Source organism: Pimephales promelas, chromosome 1 (assembly GCF_988280905.1).
Source record: "Pimephales promelas chromosome 1, fPimPro1.hap1.1, whole genome shotgun sequence".
Classification (NCBI taxonomy): domain Eukaryota; kingdom Metazoa; phylum Chordata; class Actinopteri; order Cypriniformes; family Leuciscidae; genus Pimephales; species Pimephales promelas.
Genome location: NC_142769.1, coordinates 4,482,201 through 4,497,749, shown reverse-complemented (window position 1 = coordinate 4,497,749; position 15,549 = coordinate 4,482,201). Strand labels below are relative to the sequence as shown.

The window sequence follows — 15,549 nt, the reverse complement described above, 5'->3', positions numbered from 1 at the left end:
CAATCGGATTCCTTAAGGAATAAGGAATTTTTTTGCTACGTTTGCACCTTCCGTCCAGACTAAAACGGGAAAAACGAAGACCTAAAATGGAGAAGTTTAGAAACGCTGCAGCTCCGTTTTTCGTTTTGAAACTCCGGAGGGCGTTTTAGTGTGGACGAGACAAAACGAAGGACTTCAGAAACGCTGACACAGGGGCTGACACTTGGCTCTATGATTGGGTGTTTTCAGTCATGACGTATCCTTCCCTGATTCACCAACCACTGTTTACACCGGCACGTGCATGCCCAGTGTTGGTGAATGGTCACGTGATTCGCGTTTTCAGTCGTTTTAATGTGGACAGGGATCATTTGTAATACGCGGATAAAACGCTGGTGTGGACGGAGATCGTATTCGTTTTAATTCTCCGTTTTTAAACGAAAACGCGGTAGTGCGGACGAGGCCTAAACCACCCCTTCCAATCCAATCGAATTTTAATTCGGATTGAGGTGTTTCAGTCCAATTAAGCCGTCAACCCGATTATTAACGGATTATTTGGTTGCCTGTAAACGTAGGCCGTGACTCTTCTAAGACTCTTATTGTCTTTGACTTCATCATTATCTTTGACCTATTTATTTCCCACTGACACTTGATCCAGGTGACCTGACAGATCCATGGTGCCATGACACCAATTAAACCTGCTATGTAACACCCTTATCTCCACACGCCACCAGAGGCCCATATTCGATTATGTACTTGGACAATCATTAGCTGTTCTCTTTAGAGTTATAGGTCAGTCAGACTGACACCTGCTTCTATTCACGCTAGTAATTTGCTATGTTGAACTTACAGACAAGTACACTGATAATGTGACAAATATACAGTATATGGGTGCCAACTACAGTATAAGTAGCACTGGAGACTGACCTTGATGAACTCTCTACATTTACACATCATGAGCTTCGCTGACATTTCAGTCAGGAACTGTAAGGAGCTGCTTGCAGAGAATGAAGGGTGTGCTGTAACTGTCCTTTTGCATTTGCAGCTCTCTCAAAAGTGTTGAAAAGTGGGAAACGTTGGGTTTGCTTGCTAAACATTTGCATTCTCTCGCAAAACTATTTTGTTCCCCTGAGAAACTTTGAGTTCTCAGGGAAACACAAAAGTTTTGAGAATACAAAAGCATTAAAATATATAATTTTTACTCCCATCTCATTTTTTTTCATCACCATGTCCCCTTTACCCGCTTTTATCCCAATAATATATATAATATATATAATATTTTATATATATATATTATATAATAATATATAAATTAATAATATATATATATATATATATATATATATTTTTTTTTTTAAAGCAGTCTGAAAAACAGACGAGTCAAACTATCTTTGATTGTAAATCAACCACTAGATCATATCAAAAAAATGTGGGTTACATAAACCGAGAGGAAACCAAAGGCTGTGCGTGTGAATATCAGGAGGAAAGGCCTACACAAAAGAGGCAGCCAAAGTAGGTCACTTGAGTAAGTCTGTTCACTAACAGAATGTTATTATCCTTATTAGACATGAAAAGATCTTTGTGTTGATTATGTTTTTTTTTTCATGAAGAAAATGACTAATTAAGTAATTACATTTATTCTAATTCAGTCATCATTTTTAATCACCCAAACGATTGTCTTTTGTTGAACAGATACAGAGAATTTTAGTTGAATGATCAAACTGCTCTTTTTCCTTACATTTAAAGGGGTGATTGTTGATTATGGTCTTTATTTTTATGTTTCTGATCCAAAATGTGACCTAGGCACCTTTCCATTACATTCACTACAAAATGACCAAAAAAGTACCATACAACTTGTGTGCTCTATTTCAATTCATCTGATGTCATGCAACAGCTTTGCATGAGGAACACTGACATTTAACTCCTTAATCATTCACAAATCATCCAATGACTTCAGGGTGAGTCAAGTCAAGTCAAATATATTTATATAGCGCTTTTCACAATCCAGATTGTATCAAAGCTGCTTCACAATATCAATCTAGACAACTTAACAGTGTTTGTTTATTCATGGAAAAAAAAGACAATCAAGTTTGGTAGAGCTGATCAATGATGGGTCATTTCATTTGAATATTCCCAGAATAGTGACAGACTTTTGGGTGGAATTAAATATTGAGGCATTAATTCCACATATTCTCCAATATACTTCAGAGAACAATTGTTTCCTCACAGTGTTGGCTTCTGCTGAAATATACAAAACGGGCACTGGACCTGAGAGAGCACAGGCCATAGATGGATGGAGGGAGGGGAAAACAAAAAGAAAGAGCGTATGAAAATCCACCAAACTGCTGTATAATGGGTCATTGGCAGTATAAGCTGTTGTGATCAGCAGATGGATGTACTGTTAGCCGAGGATCATGGGAGGACAGAGGCTCCCACACTGCAAGCTGCTTAACTGTACCACCAGATGCACTGACTTTACCTGCGCAGAGTCAACACCATCAAACAGCTGCCATGGTGTATTCTGGGTCAGCACACCGCCTTGCAAATAATAAAGAATCAGGCTGATTACTGAAGCTGAATGCGATTACTCAGTGGAAATCAAGGGGAAAGATACTTTTCACTGCATATCCCTCACCTTCACTAAGATGTACCATCACTGTGCACTACGACTCAAACATTAGACACAAGTGAACTGATGTTTCTCATGATCTTATCTTATTTAAAAAATACTTGAAATTCACAAGTTCACATATTTGTATAATCTTTGAATTTTAGAGGATATAAAACATATTTTGCTTGCTGTCCTTGATGGAGGGCTCGAGCTTGAGACTTAGGCTGAATCCCAATTCTCTGTCTTACCCCTACCCCTTAGTTTTGCGCGTTCACGTGAGAGGAAGGGCTATCCCAATTCTCATTTTGATCTAGAGGTAGGGGTAAGGTGAAGGGGTATATACCCCTTAAGACCAAGAATTTTCGTGAGCTTACTTGAAACCAAGGGGTAAGAAATGCACAAGTTTTTTCGCTTAAATGATTGATAAAAAAAAATTGACCGTCTTGTTTTGTGCTCTACACAATTATGTACATATATATTTGCAACTATGTTGTTTATTGAAACGTTTTTAAAGTTTTTAAAAATCGCTACTTTGCTACGCTAGGCTATGCTAACGTTACATTGCTGATTTGCACAATCAGTCCCACATTTCAGGATCACCCAAAATGGCCGGGATTCACCTTTTGCTTTCTACAGTCGCCATTCATTATGTGTACATTATTTGACACCGACACGTACGTGATCAGCTTCTCAGATGATGCATTCAGCTTCAAACGGATCCCGACTGAGACGAAAACACGGGAATATTAGATCAACAATACATTCAGAATCACCGATTTAAATGAATAATTTCAGTCCGATTGAAACAACACCTTGTGCATGTGAACGTAATGAATAGGGTTGGGTATCGTTTGAATTTGAACGATTCTGATTCCGATTCCGATTCCTTGTTTCGATTCCGGTTCCTAACGATTCTCGATTCCGATTCTTTTAAGAGGCAGGGTCAAAAAAATGTAGCTAACCTTGCTAACCAACGGTCTTTCTGAAGGAAATACTCCTTGTGTAAAAATACTCCTTTTGTCACAAATTTTGCATTTTGCCGAGATTTCGTTATTTTTAGAAAAGTGAAGCCACACTTTGGATCGCCGACGTAAGGTACTCATGTTCGACTCGCGTGGTTATACCAACACTTCCGGTAGACGTTTCTTCGTTGGTGTTGTTCAGCGGTTTCTTCTTCCGCTCGGCGGACTGTGAATATCAAAACTAGGAATCGAAATGTTAACTTTTGAACGATTCCGGGAAAAACGAAAAGTTAGTCTCGGTTCCAATCGATACTCGATTCTCGATACCCAACCCTAGTAATGAATAGTGAAGACGGAAAGCAAAAGCCCAATCCCGGACATTTTGACGGCATCTTAAAAGTTTCGAGAAGTTTGTGATCAACACTTGTTGCCCCGGGTGACACAGACGCCAGTTAAGGACGATGCAAGATGACGTAACCGAGTGGTGTCTCATTTCATAGGGGTATGTTTGCACTAGCGCTTACCACTCGGTTTCGAGGGACAAGGGCTGGGGTAAGACGAAGGGGAAGGGGTAAGACAGAGAATTGGGATTCAGCCTTTACCCTAAACCCGAAGCACCCCCTCAGGAATTTCCTGACTGTTTTAGAGAAAACATCTCAGGTTACGCATTTAACCATGGTTCCCTGAGAGAGGGGAACGAGATGCTGCATGGGGGAAGCCTTCAGCGTGACTCTGTCTGAAGCACGTGTGCAACTATACCAATATTGATTGGTGCTGCGTCACCTCGGAGTGACCAGAATGTCCGGCTATGAAAGGTGCGGGTGTAATTCGCTCTCTCACGGGTGGGGGTGCCCTGAGAGGCCTGCTCATCACATCAGGACCTTTTTGGTGGTGGTGGTGGGGTGATGATGGCGTCGTGGGGTGGTGATGGCGCAGTGGATAGGACACATGCCTTTGGTGTGAGAGACCAGGGTTCAAATCCACAGTGAGACACCAATGTGTCCCTGAGCAAGACACTTAACCCATAGTTGCTCAAGAGGCGTGGGACCTCTGACATAACAATTGTAAGTCGCTTTGGATAAAAGCATCAGTTAAATGAATAAATGTAATGTAAATGACGTTCCTCAGATCCGTCTTCTGCTTAAGCTTCTGGTGAGAGTGCTGCTTCGACTCCCAGGATCATTGATTGGGGGCTTGAGACGCAACACTCTCTTTCTATTGATGCCTGTTCGGGAAACATTTTGGCAGCAGCCCCATTGGACTGATCTCGACGAGTTATGAACCTCTGGAATCCTGCCGCCTGTATCTTTGCTTCATGAAATCTCTCGACGACACTGCTCACAGCATCGCCGAAGGGGCTAGAAGATGACAGCAGGGCATCAAGGGGCAAAGACTTGTCTTTCTCCTTGATACCAGAGAGGTTCAGCCATTGGTGTCTCTCCATAGCCACCATAGATGCCGTGGAGTGGTTAATGGCACGGGCCGTCTCCTTAAGCCGCGTTTCCACTGCAATTCACATTTGGCTAAGCCACGCCCTAGAATGTAGATTGACCAATCACAGCCCAGCCAAGAACCAGCTCCCACAGAGGTCCGACACTTTTTCACAGCGCTCCATTGACTTTCAACACAGGCGTCTCATATTTTTGGTCTCGGCAGGCTATTACGTCGAAGTTTTATCCAAAATATGGTTAAATGTTGTGCCTCGGGCATTTGCAACACAGATACGCATTTCCCAGAGAGGTTGGAGGGGGGTGTCCGTTTTTTCCCCTTCCCAAAACCGAAGTCAAATCCTGACAGTGACAAGTGTCGTCTTTGGATTAAACTGTGTGGACGTCCTCAGTCAGCTAAACCCCGCAAAGATCAACAAGCACATCTTTTTTTACTTCTAACCTTACTGTGAGTGTGAGGTTATACTAGTTAGACCGTTCGTTTTATAATGTTTTAGGTTATGATTTCGGTTCTCATAACGGTTGTTGATACGCTAGCACGTACGCTGCTAATAAATACAACGTTATACAGTACTCGTGTAGTCCGTTTGCCCATCCCTACGCAGCATTGTGCACATGCTGCACCTCATGACATGGTCTTTTCCAGCATTCTGGCTCTAGCTTGCATACATTCACACAGAAGGCAATTTGATTGCAAAGCTCAACGTGAATTTGTAGTAATATACCACCAATGTTTTTAGATATGTCCCATAATAATACCATGGCATTACTTTATAGTGCCATACCATTTGGACATAAATTTGACAGGCACAGATCACTGTACAAACTGCCACAATTTGAAAGCAGAGTTCACAAAGGCTTTTCCCAGATAATCATTATCCATGCAGCAGCTTAGTTTTTACCTCCTACATGTCTGCCCTGAATTGAGTCCATATATTTCCAACAAAAAATCACATTTTCTTTTCTGGAAACATGTTTTATATTATGTTTTATCAGTTAGTTCCTTGTAACACAATCTACATCAGCACACTAACTCATACAATGCAAACACACACGTTCACATGCACACAAAACAGTTTTAAACAGATGTCCTACACACTCTTCAATGTAAGTTTGGAGGTAAGTACATGAGCCCAACAGCTCATGTCTTACCATAACAGAGCTGATGAGAAACATCTTACAGTAAAATAAAAACTGCTTGTGATTGAACTGTAGAGATTTGCTTAGGATTTGTAATCAAGTGGCAAAGTTCGGTCCCACTTTATATTAAGTGTAGGCTATTTAACTACTATGTACAAAGTACATTTCATTTGCTACAATGCACTCATTGTGTACATACATGTTTACAATTTACATTGTACTCATATTTAAAAATGATCAGTATCACTTTATTTCCTGTTCTGCATCTAGCCTACATAATATGTACTCATTATAGTAATTGCAATAATGATTCTGACCCTGAACCTAACCTTAACCCATATAGTTGCCTTATATCACCTAGTACTTTCTTAAATAAGTACGTCAGTGCTGTAAAATAAAGTGAAACCAAAAAATGCCTGCATGTAATTACAACTGTAATTAATTTCTGGATTTACATTTAATCACACTGTTGACTGTTGCGTTACACCTTAACCCTTCCCATTCAACCAAACCTGTCCCTAACCTTACCCGTAAGTGTTTAGTGATACAACATGAACACTATACTACCTAATAATTATTTTTTATGCAAGTACACCTAATATAAATCGTGACTCCGAATTGTTTATTGTACAGAAACAAGAAAAGTCCTTAAAAATCGAACAAACATTTTACAACACAAGCACAATAATGTGCAGATGAAGTTACTACAAAACACTGTAGTTTGCCTAAAATGCATCATTTTGGCCTCAAAAATAATACCTGTGCACATGATGTCCAAGAATTGCAGCCCTTATTATGCCAAAAATGTTGAGCACACACATCTATGATTTCCATAAACCAGCTGTATGCAATATGATACCTAAATAAATACCATACCAATGATGTTTCAAAAATACTGCATGTGTTGTGTTTATTATGCTCAAAAATACTAAATGTATAAAAAAAATGCATACTTTGTTAGTATCTTTGCTCCCAAAAACTGCACATGCCTTACCGTACAAGCTCAAAAATGTTGAACACAGCTACAGCTAAGATTATATTCAGCCAACATTTGCTGAATAAACACTGATCCCAGAACATCTGCCTAAAATCATTCTTGACTGTGATGTGCTCCCCAAACATCAGTGAAAGAAAGAAAAAACAGCTGCACGCACATATGGTGCCTACATGAGGGATGTTTAGTGATGCTGTCTTGCATGAAACTCCACAAATAATTGTCGAGAAACATCTTGAAACAAACTAAGTCATTAAATCATTCGTTCGTTGAATGAACCAAATGACAAGAAAAAAGATTCGTTCATTTTGATAAACAAGTTTGAACAGGAAAGTCACAAACGCGCATCACAAAACAGAGCAAGGCGAGCATTTGAGCTTATAAAACTTAAACTTTGTTTTTCTTTTTTTAAATGAGTGATCATTTCGCTTGATAAGACCCTTATTCATCGTCTGGTATTGTTTGAACAGTTTGCAGTTTGCACTGAAACTCTCTTTTGGACCTTCAACCGTTTGGTTCCCATTGAAGTCCATTATAAAAATCCTGGAATGTTTTCATCAAAAACCTTAATTTCTTTTTGACTGAAGAAAGAATGGCATGAATATCTTGGATGACATGGGGGTGAGTAAGTTATCAGCAAAAGATTTTTTAAAAGTGAACTACTCCTTAAAGGATGAATTAACAGTTCCAAAATTCAATTATGCAACATGCACCTCTTAAAACCATCCTTTGTAAGTATCTTTGTTACCAAAAACTGCACATCCCTACACTGTAAGTTAAAAAAAAATATATTGTTAACTTAAAAAAAATTAAGTAACTTAATAACTTTTTTTAATAACCTTAAAAAATGGAAAAATTGTGTTAATACAATGAAGGAGATTGATTTAATCATCAGAAACTCAAAATATTATGTTATATGAAGTACATAAATTATTTAAGTTGATTTGACAAAAGAAAAAATGTTTGAAATGAAATGAAAACAGTGCTCAAAATGTTGAATGTAAGTATGATGTGTAAATAAACAAATGTGATCTATAAATACACAAGTATGATGATGTTACACATTGATATGGAAGCTTGTTTCCGCCATAGAATATTTCTTGCAATTGCAAGTTTATATCTCAGAATTCAGATTTGTTTTTTTCTCAGAATTGCAAGTTTATACTATATCAGAATTCTGAATTTTTTCTCAAAATTTCAATTTTATATCTCGCAATTGGGACTTTATAACTCATAATTCTAAGATAATTCTCACAATAGAACGTTTAAATTATGCAATAAAGAGTTAATTTCTTACAATTACAAGTTTATTACTCGCAAGTCTGATTTTTCTTCTCATAATTGTGAGATTTAAACTCGGAATTGCGGGGAAAATAGTCAGAACAGTGAAATATAAAAAAATGGAAGCTTTTTTTCACTACGGAATTCAATTATTGCAACTTTTTATCTCACACAACTGTGACTTTTTCCTTTCAGTTTCACACGTTTGACTTGTTTTCTCACACTTTCTGGTTCATATCTCGTAAATATCAGACTTGCCAGCTAAACTCAGAATTGTGATAAGTTATTTAGATAAGTCACAACTATTATTTTTTTAATCCTGTGGGGCAAGCTTCCATACACTAATTCCCAAAAGAGCTCCCTAAAAAACACTCATTCCTGACCGTGATGTCTAATAATCCCCAAAACTGCGGTACAAAGTAGAAGAGGTAAAATGTTATGATGATGCCCAAAACATCTGCACGCACCTGAAGCTCAAAGGGATGCTGCTGAATGATGAAAAATGATGCTGCAAGCTCCAATAACACTATCAAATGTTGCCTATGTAGCCACCAGTAGTCAGCTAATAGGGATTCGGGATACAGCTTCTGTGTTTAACGTTACCTTAGGAAAAGTGCACGAGAGTTTAAAGTGTCCTCGCGCATACAGAGGGGTAAGAGCAAGCGCTCGTGACACGCAGTACAACGAAAGCACGTGCACGTAATGTATTTATCTATCCAAAGACTTGCATGAGGCTTAAACCAAGATGTATTCATCAGAAATATGACACATTCGTGTGTAGTGATGCGTAATTAACACGTTCGTTCACTTCTTACTGACCTTATATAATCTGACATGAGTTAGAGAAGCAAATGTAAGTTAGGTTTCTGTAGTACTACTAACACATGAACACATACATTTTTATGAGCCGTGACCGAGATAATACATTTTAAAATGATACTGCTGCATAACCGGTCGAGATGTTAAAAAAAATTAAAGCACCTCGTGGAGACTAGCGAATTAATAAAGACGTAAGTTAACGTTACAGCAATATTTGCATATAAACAGCATAACGTTACAGTTTAGCACGTTTAGAGGTCAAACATGACAAAAGACATAGTCTTACTTACATTAAGAAGGCAGGAAAGCTATCAAGCGAATGTGGACAGTATCAGCATTATTCGCTATGACCTACTTTCCTCTCAATCTAATAACTAGCGGACCACTAACCTACTTATTGAGCCAATGGCGTCTCAGTGCAGATGAACCGCTGACACCTTTGTCCAATCAGAAAAAGACAGACGCATCTAATAGCCAATGAGAAAATGCGGGGACACAGCGTAGCCAATAGAAATTCGTCAAAATATTGCGGCTTTATAACAACAGCAAACGAAGTGCTAGTGGTGGATTCCACAACGGTACGCTACAGTACGTCATGTAGGCTAATTATTTGTGTAATTATGTTAATCAAACACTAAGGACTCTTAGTAAAGAGTTGTACGGTTATCGTTAACTTACATTTAGGTCATTCCAGTAAAATGCCTTTAGTCCCTCATGTGTTTAGTGACTTGAATGAAACGCTAGAACTAACTTTTGCTTTAAAACATGTTTTTAAGTATATCATATTTTAATATAAAACCGAAAAATAGCCTATTTGTTCCCAATGACGTCTTCTGGTTTGTCCCCAGCGATGTGTTTGTAGCTGTTATTTGCTAATGCAAATGGCTGATAACAAAAACTAGTATTTTGTATGGCTATTCCTTATATATTAAGTCCACGCACTATACACCTATGCTATATTTTATTAATGCGGTGTTAGCATAATTATACTCCTCATTAAAAACAATGTTGCCAACAATTACATAATAATAATAATAATAATAACAACAACATCATCTGAACTCTTTGAGTATACGACTAAATGTATGACATTCAAGTAAATAAGATTAAGTTAATGTTTATGTTAACATTTATTATTTTGGATAACATTTTATAAGACATCATAGGTTATGTTGCTCTGGCGCACATAAAGCTCACTCTTGATTTACAGCAGCACAAACGATCATTTACACATGTTAACCACTAGAGAGCGCCAAAACACAGCAGTGGTAATATGAATCCACTTTATGAATGGTTTCAGTTTGTACAGAGAATGACGACGGGCTCTGGTAGTACTCATTCATGGGTATTTTTAGTGTTAAAAAAATATCCAGGAATTTATACTCCTGCCATATTGTATGAAATAATTATTAGTTCGACTTTACTGAGAATATATTTTTTTTGTCTTTTTTTCTGAAGAAGCTGGTTGTTATTGGCTACAAGGCTGTGCAAATAAAGAAAGATACAGATATATACAAACAAAGCCTCTCAATAACCGTTCATTAGACTGACTTTTAGTGGGATTAGCGCTGTCTTATTTACACAGTGTAACTGTAAACTGTAGGATATCACCCATAACACATACACATCTGTTCATGGATACTGTGAGATTCAGGGTGGGCAGAAAATTCAGAGCAAACACAAAAAAACTGCTGCCTTATTTTAATTATTATTATTTTTTTTATTTTTTTTGATACCATTAATTTGGATGTTAATTAAATTGCATTAAACTGACTTTAAAAATAAGTAGAATCTTGTAAAAAAAAGTATTATTATGAATTAAAGCAATGTAAAACACGAGAGCTTCATAACAGTGTGAAGCTCAGTTTTTTTATTGTGAGAAGAAAAACAAAACACAATTGTGTATTGCAATGCAACAATGCTAACTGAGAAATAGAAAAAATAAAAAAAAACTTACTCAAAGGCCTGATGGATCATATTGGATAATTTATACTCACATTTTAACATGAATTATTAAAAAAAAGTTTAAAAGTTCATCTTGAAATATTACTAACAATAGAACATTTGTTTGTTTTTTTTACTTTATACAAATCAAATGATTTCACATATGAAGCAAAAAAGATACATCTGAACTAGGGAGACGTTTTAAAATGACACTAAATGGACTTTTACCTGCTAAAATGTATAAACTCAATCAGATGGCATAAGGCATGTAGTAGATTCTGTACTGACAATTTCAAGGCCTTAAAACTTGCTTATCAAATATTATACAGGGGGCTTTATAGGGTAAGGTGACTAGGCTTACCCTTAGGCTTACCATAGTTGTTTTTGAGGATTAATTAAGGACTGATAATTACTGGAGTAGGTGGATTTGTATCCGCACTGGTGTGTCGGTAAGAACACATACGACGCAGAGTTTGTAGTTTACTCTTGATTCAGGATGAATAGTAACAGTGAGTGGTAACAGTAAGTGGTCTGAAAATAATACAGAATAACAATAATATTAGAGATACAGCTAAATCAATAACATTCACAAAGGCAATAGAACTGGTAACGTTATTAAAGCTATTGCAGTTCCTAGATAATCCACAAGGTGGCGTTCATCATGGACGCACATGGAATTAGTTGTTATGTGGGACGCCATTACAATGTCATTTCAGGCAGTAACATATATATGAAACGCAAATAACCATATAAATCACCATCCAGATATATCTCACACTATGAAAGTACTCAACCATTACTTATATTAAACATAAAGGATGAACTTTGGCGCTTAGGCGCTAGCGCAAGCTACCGCGATGGTGAGCCAACAAGCTCGTGATAACTCAGTAAAGTACACAAATCGGCTTTAAACGCATATATGACATCTCAAGATAAAAGGAAATAAACAACTTACATTCTTGTCATTAACTCGCTCACGTAAAACCACTACTGAAGGAAAGATCGAGATTTTAGTCTTCTGCATCGGAGCATTCATATTACTGACTTGACGTCATTCATTAAACGACTCTCTGATTGGCTGAAACCTTCTTAACAATAGTGAATCAAGTAACACAAAAATATGTTTTGGAAAAGGGTTCATGATATATTGACTCATTCAAATTTAGTTAATTTTGAATTAAAAAGTCAAATATTGTACCTTTTAAATTCAGGTTCAGTACCAAAACAACACTGAAATACTGCACCAACTGCAACAAGACACAAAGCCTTTTGCAGTCTTCTGAAAACCTGTCAAGTTTGCACAAACGAAAACGTAGCCCGACTTTAAACGACAATGTCACGGCTGAAGGAAAATGTTTGAAATGGCTCTCTTGTTTCAGTCACTTTCTGGCCGGTGTGTGTGGTGATGTTTGCTCGTCGCGGCGTGTGATGGGTCGGTGACAGCTCCTTTTCAAGAGACAGAAAAGAAAAGTGATTGGTGTGCAAACACCGGCTTTCTCGTGAGGCATGAACACTTTTTCCTGAAGAAATGTGTAACATGACAAACATGTGAAGTTCAAATGGTTCGCACGTCACATGCGAACAGTAAAACGCAGTAACTAAACAGCAATAAAACGAAGCAATTGTTGGCTAATAAGTCCAGGTTTCTTGTGTAAATGGTTTTGTTGGGTGTTCTCCAGGAGAGTCAAAGGCCACTGCTGACAGTACTTTGATGCAGACAAACAAACATGCAGGCAAGTGGATGAGGAATGAGCCAGAGGAATGTACTCTGGATGGCAAACATCCCAGCGTTATTGAATAAGCTTTGCACTGAGAAAGCCCTCCTGATATGACTTCTCTCCTCTGGGTGAAATTGCATTTATGGATGTGTAGGGATTGCTGAGCAAATAAGTCTAAAAAGCTATACATGTCAGAATCCAGCTTGAAGGTTACTGAACAGTTTTTCTGTCATGACAACTCTTGTGTTTGGCATGGTAACGGACATGACAATATTGATGTGTTTGGTCTTGGCGAACTGCTGCTGTACAATATAGCGTATGAATTACCCGAAGCAGATCTACAGGTTGGACCTGGGGAAGGTGGAGTGTTTCTGAAAGTCTGCTGCACTAAATGCTCACCAGTATTTGAAGGTTGAGCAGAGAGCTCATTGGCTACCAATACAGCAGGAACCAATCAGCTGTGCCCTAAGCATTAAGTGAAGGGATACACCTCTGGAAAGATGAATGTGTATTTAAAATGGGTCATTTATGTAAAAGAAATGTGAAATTATTTTTGAATTTGGAGTTTTCTAGACTGAGAAAAGCCAGAAAATGTATTTTTGGCTTATGTGAATAAAAGAACAACTCCCAGAATGCACTTGCTTCGCTGCCATCGGAGGCCACGCCTACCGATAACAGAGCGCAGTAGTTGAACAACAAGTCTAGGCTACTAGTGAGTCTCCGCGATGAGTCTGCCCGAAAATGTGTTTCGAGATCGCCCAAAATGTCCGGGATTCGGCTTTTGCGTTCTACAGTCGCCATTCATTATGTTTACTGTGGCGAGCGAGACGAGTGAGGGCCGCGGGAGAACGGCGCGAGTCATGTTTTTGTTAGAGTTTCAGGACAGAACTTTGTATGAACGTTCAAACACGAGTTTTGCACTCATCCATCCATCCATATCATGTTGAAGACAGTATGCGTGTTTTGAAAAGAGCTCTTTTTCAAAAATATAATGCATTTTTTAACATTGTATTTGAAGGTTGATTTTGACACTTCGCTGTCATCTCCCCATAGGTATTTGTTTAACAATAGTAAGTTGTGCATCCTTTATTGCAGGATGAATGTAAGGATGAATGCCGGCTATTGCAATGCCATTAATGCTGTGTGCATTTAATAGAATAGAGCTCAAGACATCTTATTTTTCAATCCCACTTCAGAAGAAACACAATCCTTACAAATTGGGACATAAAAGGAATCACTGAGACCAATATCATTTCTGCTTTGGAGGAAGAACAGTATCACATTCTGTGACCTTGTTAGGAGATACATGCACGAAGTGTTTCTCGCGGCACATTTTAAACAAAGCAGAAACTAGCTGAGAACGAGCTTTGAGAAACTAGCTCTGAGAAAAAGAAACAATGAAGCAAAACTGGGTGTAACACACACAGACACATTGGGTTTTCCTGTTTCCATAGACATAATGACTTATATACTGTACAAACTGTATATTATATCCCTTTACACTAACCCTACCCCTAAACCTACCTATCACGGAAAATTTTTACATGTTCAAAAAACATTGCATCCTTTTTTTTTTCTATCTTTTTTGTCCCCTTGAAGAAAACAGCTCATACATCACACTAAGCAATGTCTTTTAAAAATGTAAACACTGCAGAACGTTTTGCAGTGATGGGTAGGGTAAGGTTTCATTCTTATCAGGACTCACACACACAGTGCAGTGGGTTGTTCATTAGCTTTCCCAACTTTCCCATGCGCATAAGGTGGTTTGTACTCCAGATGAAGCGGCTGTGTTCTCCATGAAAGTTCCTTCTCCGTTCTCATCCGTGAATCAGTGAGGTCAGCTGGAATCTCGAGGGTCCTCTCAGACAAATTCCCCTTTGGTTTTTTTAATGAGCGAGTCTCTAGGCAATAATGAGAGAGTCTGAAATGGTTACCAAGTAATTATTTCCCTACCAGCAACCTTGTAGAAATAAAACAGTATAGATAATCTGTGCTCGGCGTTGAAGAGTTTAGATGCATGGCAGTGTTAAATTGACTGGGAACATCGAAAATACGTGAATATCAGCAACTCAAAGTGTTGTAATCCGTTGTAATCCGTTACATGCAAATTTTAGAAAGGTTGTTTAGAGGCATATTCAATTTATGAAATATTCACACACACCAAATAAATCGTACTGTACAAGCTATAGGGCCTATAGCTTTGGTCCACTGGGATAGTTAAGGCCATTGCACACTGTGTACGAAATTTTCGCATGCTTTTTTTCAGCCTAAAAATTATTCAGAGTCCGATGCGTATTTATTAAATCTTTGCGAAAACAAACGCAAAGATACAAAAAGGATTCGTCAAGCAGTGAGGATGATTTTTTTGCTCTCTTATTGAAAAGAGAAGAAAGAGAAAATATTGGGTCCATCCAATCCTGAAATTGCACCGAGAGGAAGGAGAGTTCGACTTCCTTATCAAGGAGTTGCGAATTTATCGCGAACGATTCGGTAACACTTTACAATAAGGTTCATTAGTTAACGTTAGTTAACTACATTAGTTAACATGTACAATATGTGAACAATACTTCTTCAGCATTTATTAATCTTAGTTAACATTAATTCCAACATTTACTAATACGTTATTAAAATCAAAGGTTGTATTAGTTAACATTAA

At 37.9% G+C, this 15,549-nt stretch overlaps 1 protein-coding gene across 3 annotated transcripts in view; it reads right to left on the bottom strand.

The window, feature by feature from the left end:
- The window catches only part of bmal1b (basic helix-loop-helix ARNT like 1b), an 84,705-nt gene extending 75,064 nt beyond the window's left edge, over positions 1–9,641 (bottom strand). For all 3 annotated transcript variants that reach the window (XM_089118698.1, XM_039690851.2, XM_039690853.2), the window contains exon 1: positions 9,522–9,641. The gene's annotated coding sequence lies outside the window, so the exon portion shown is untranslated. The remainder of the gene's footprint in view (positions 1–9,521) is intronic.
- Positions 9,642–15,549: the final 5,908 nt, after the last annotated feature.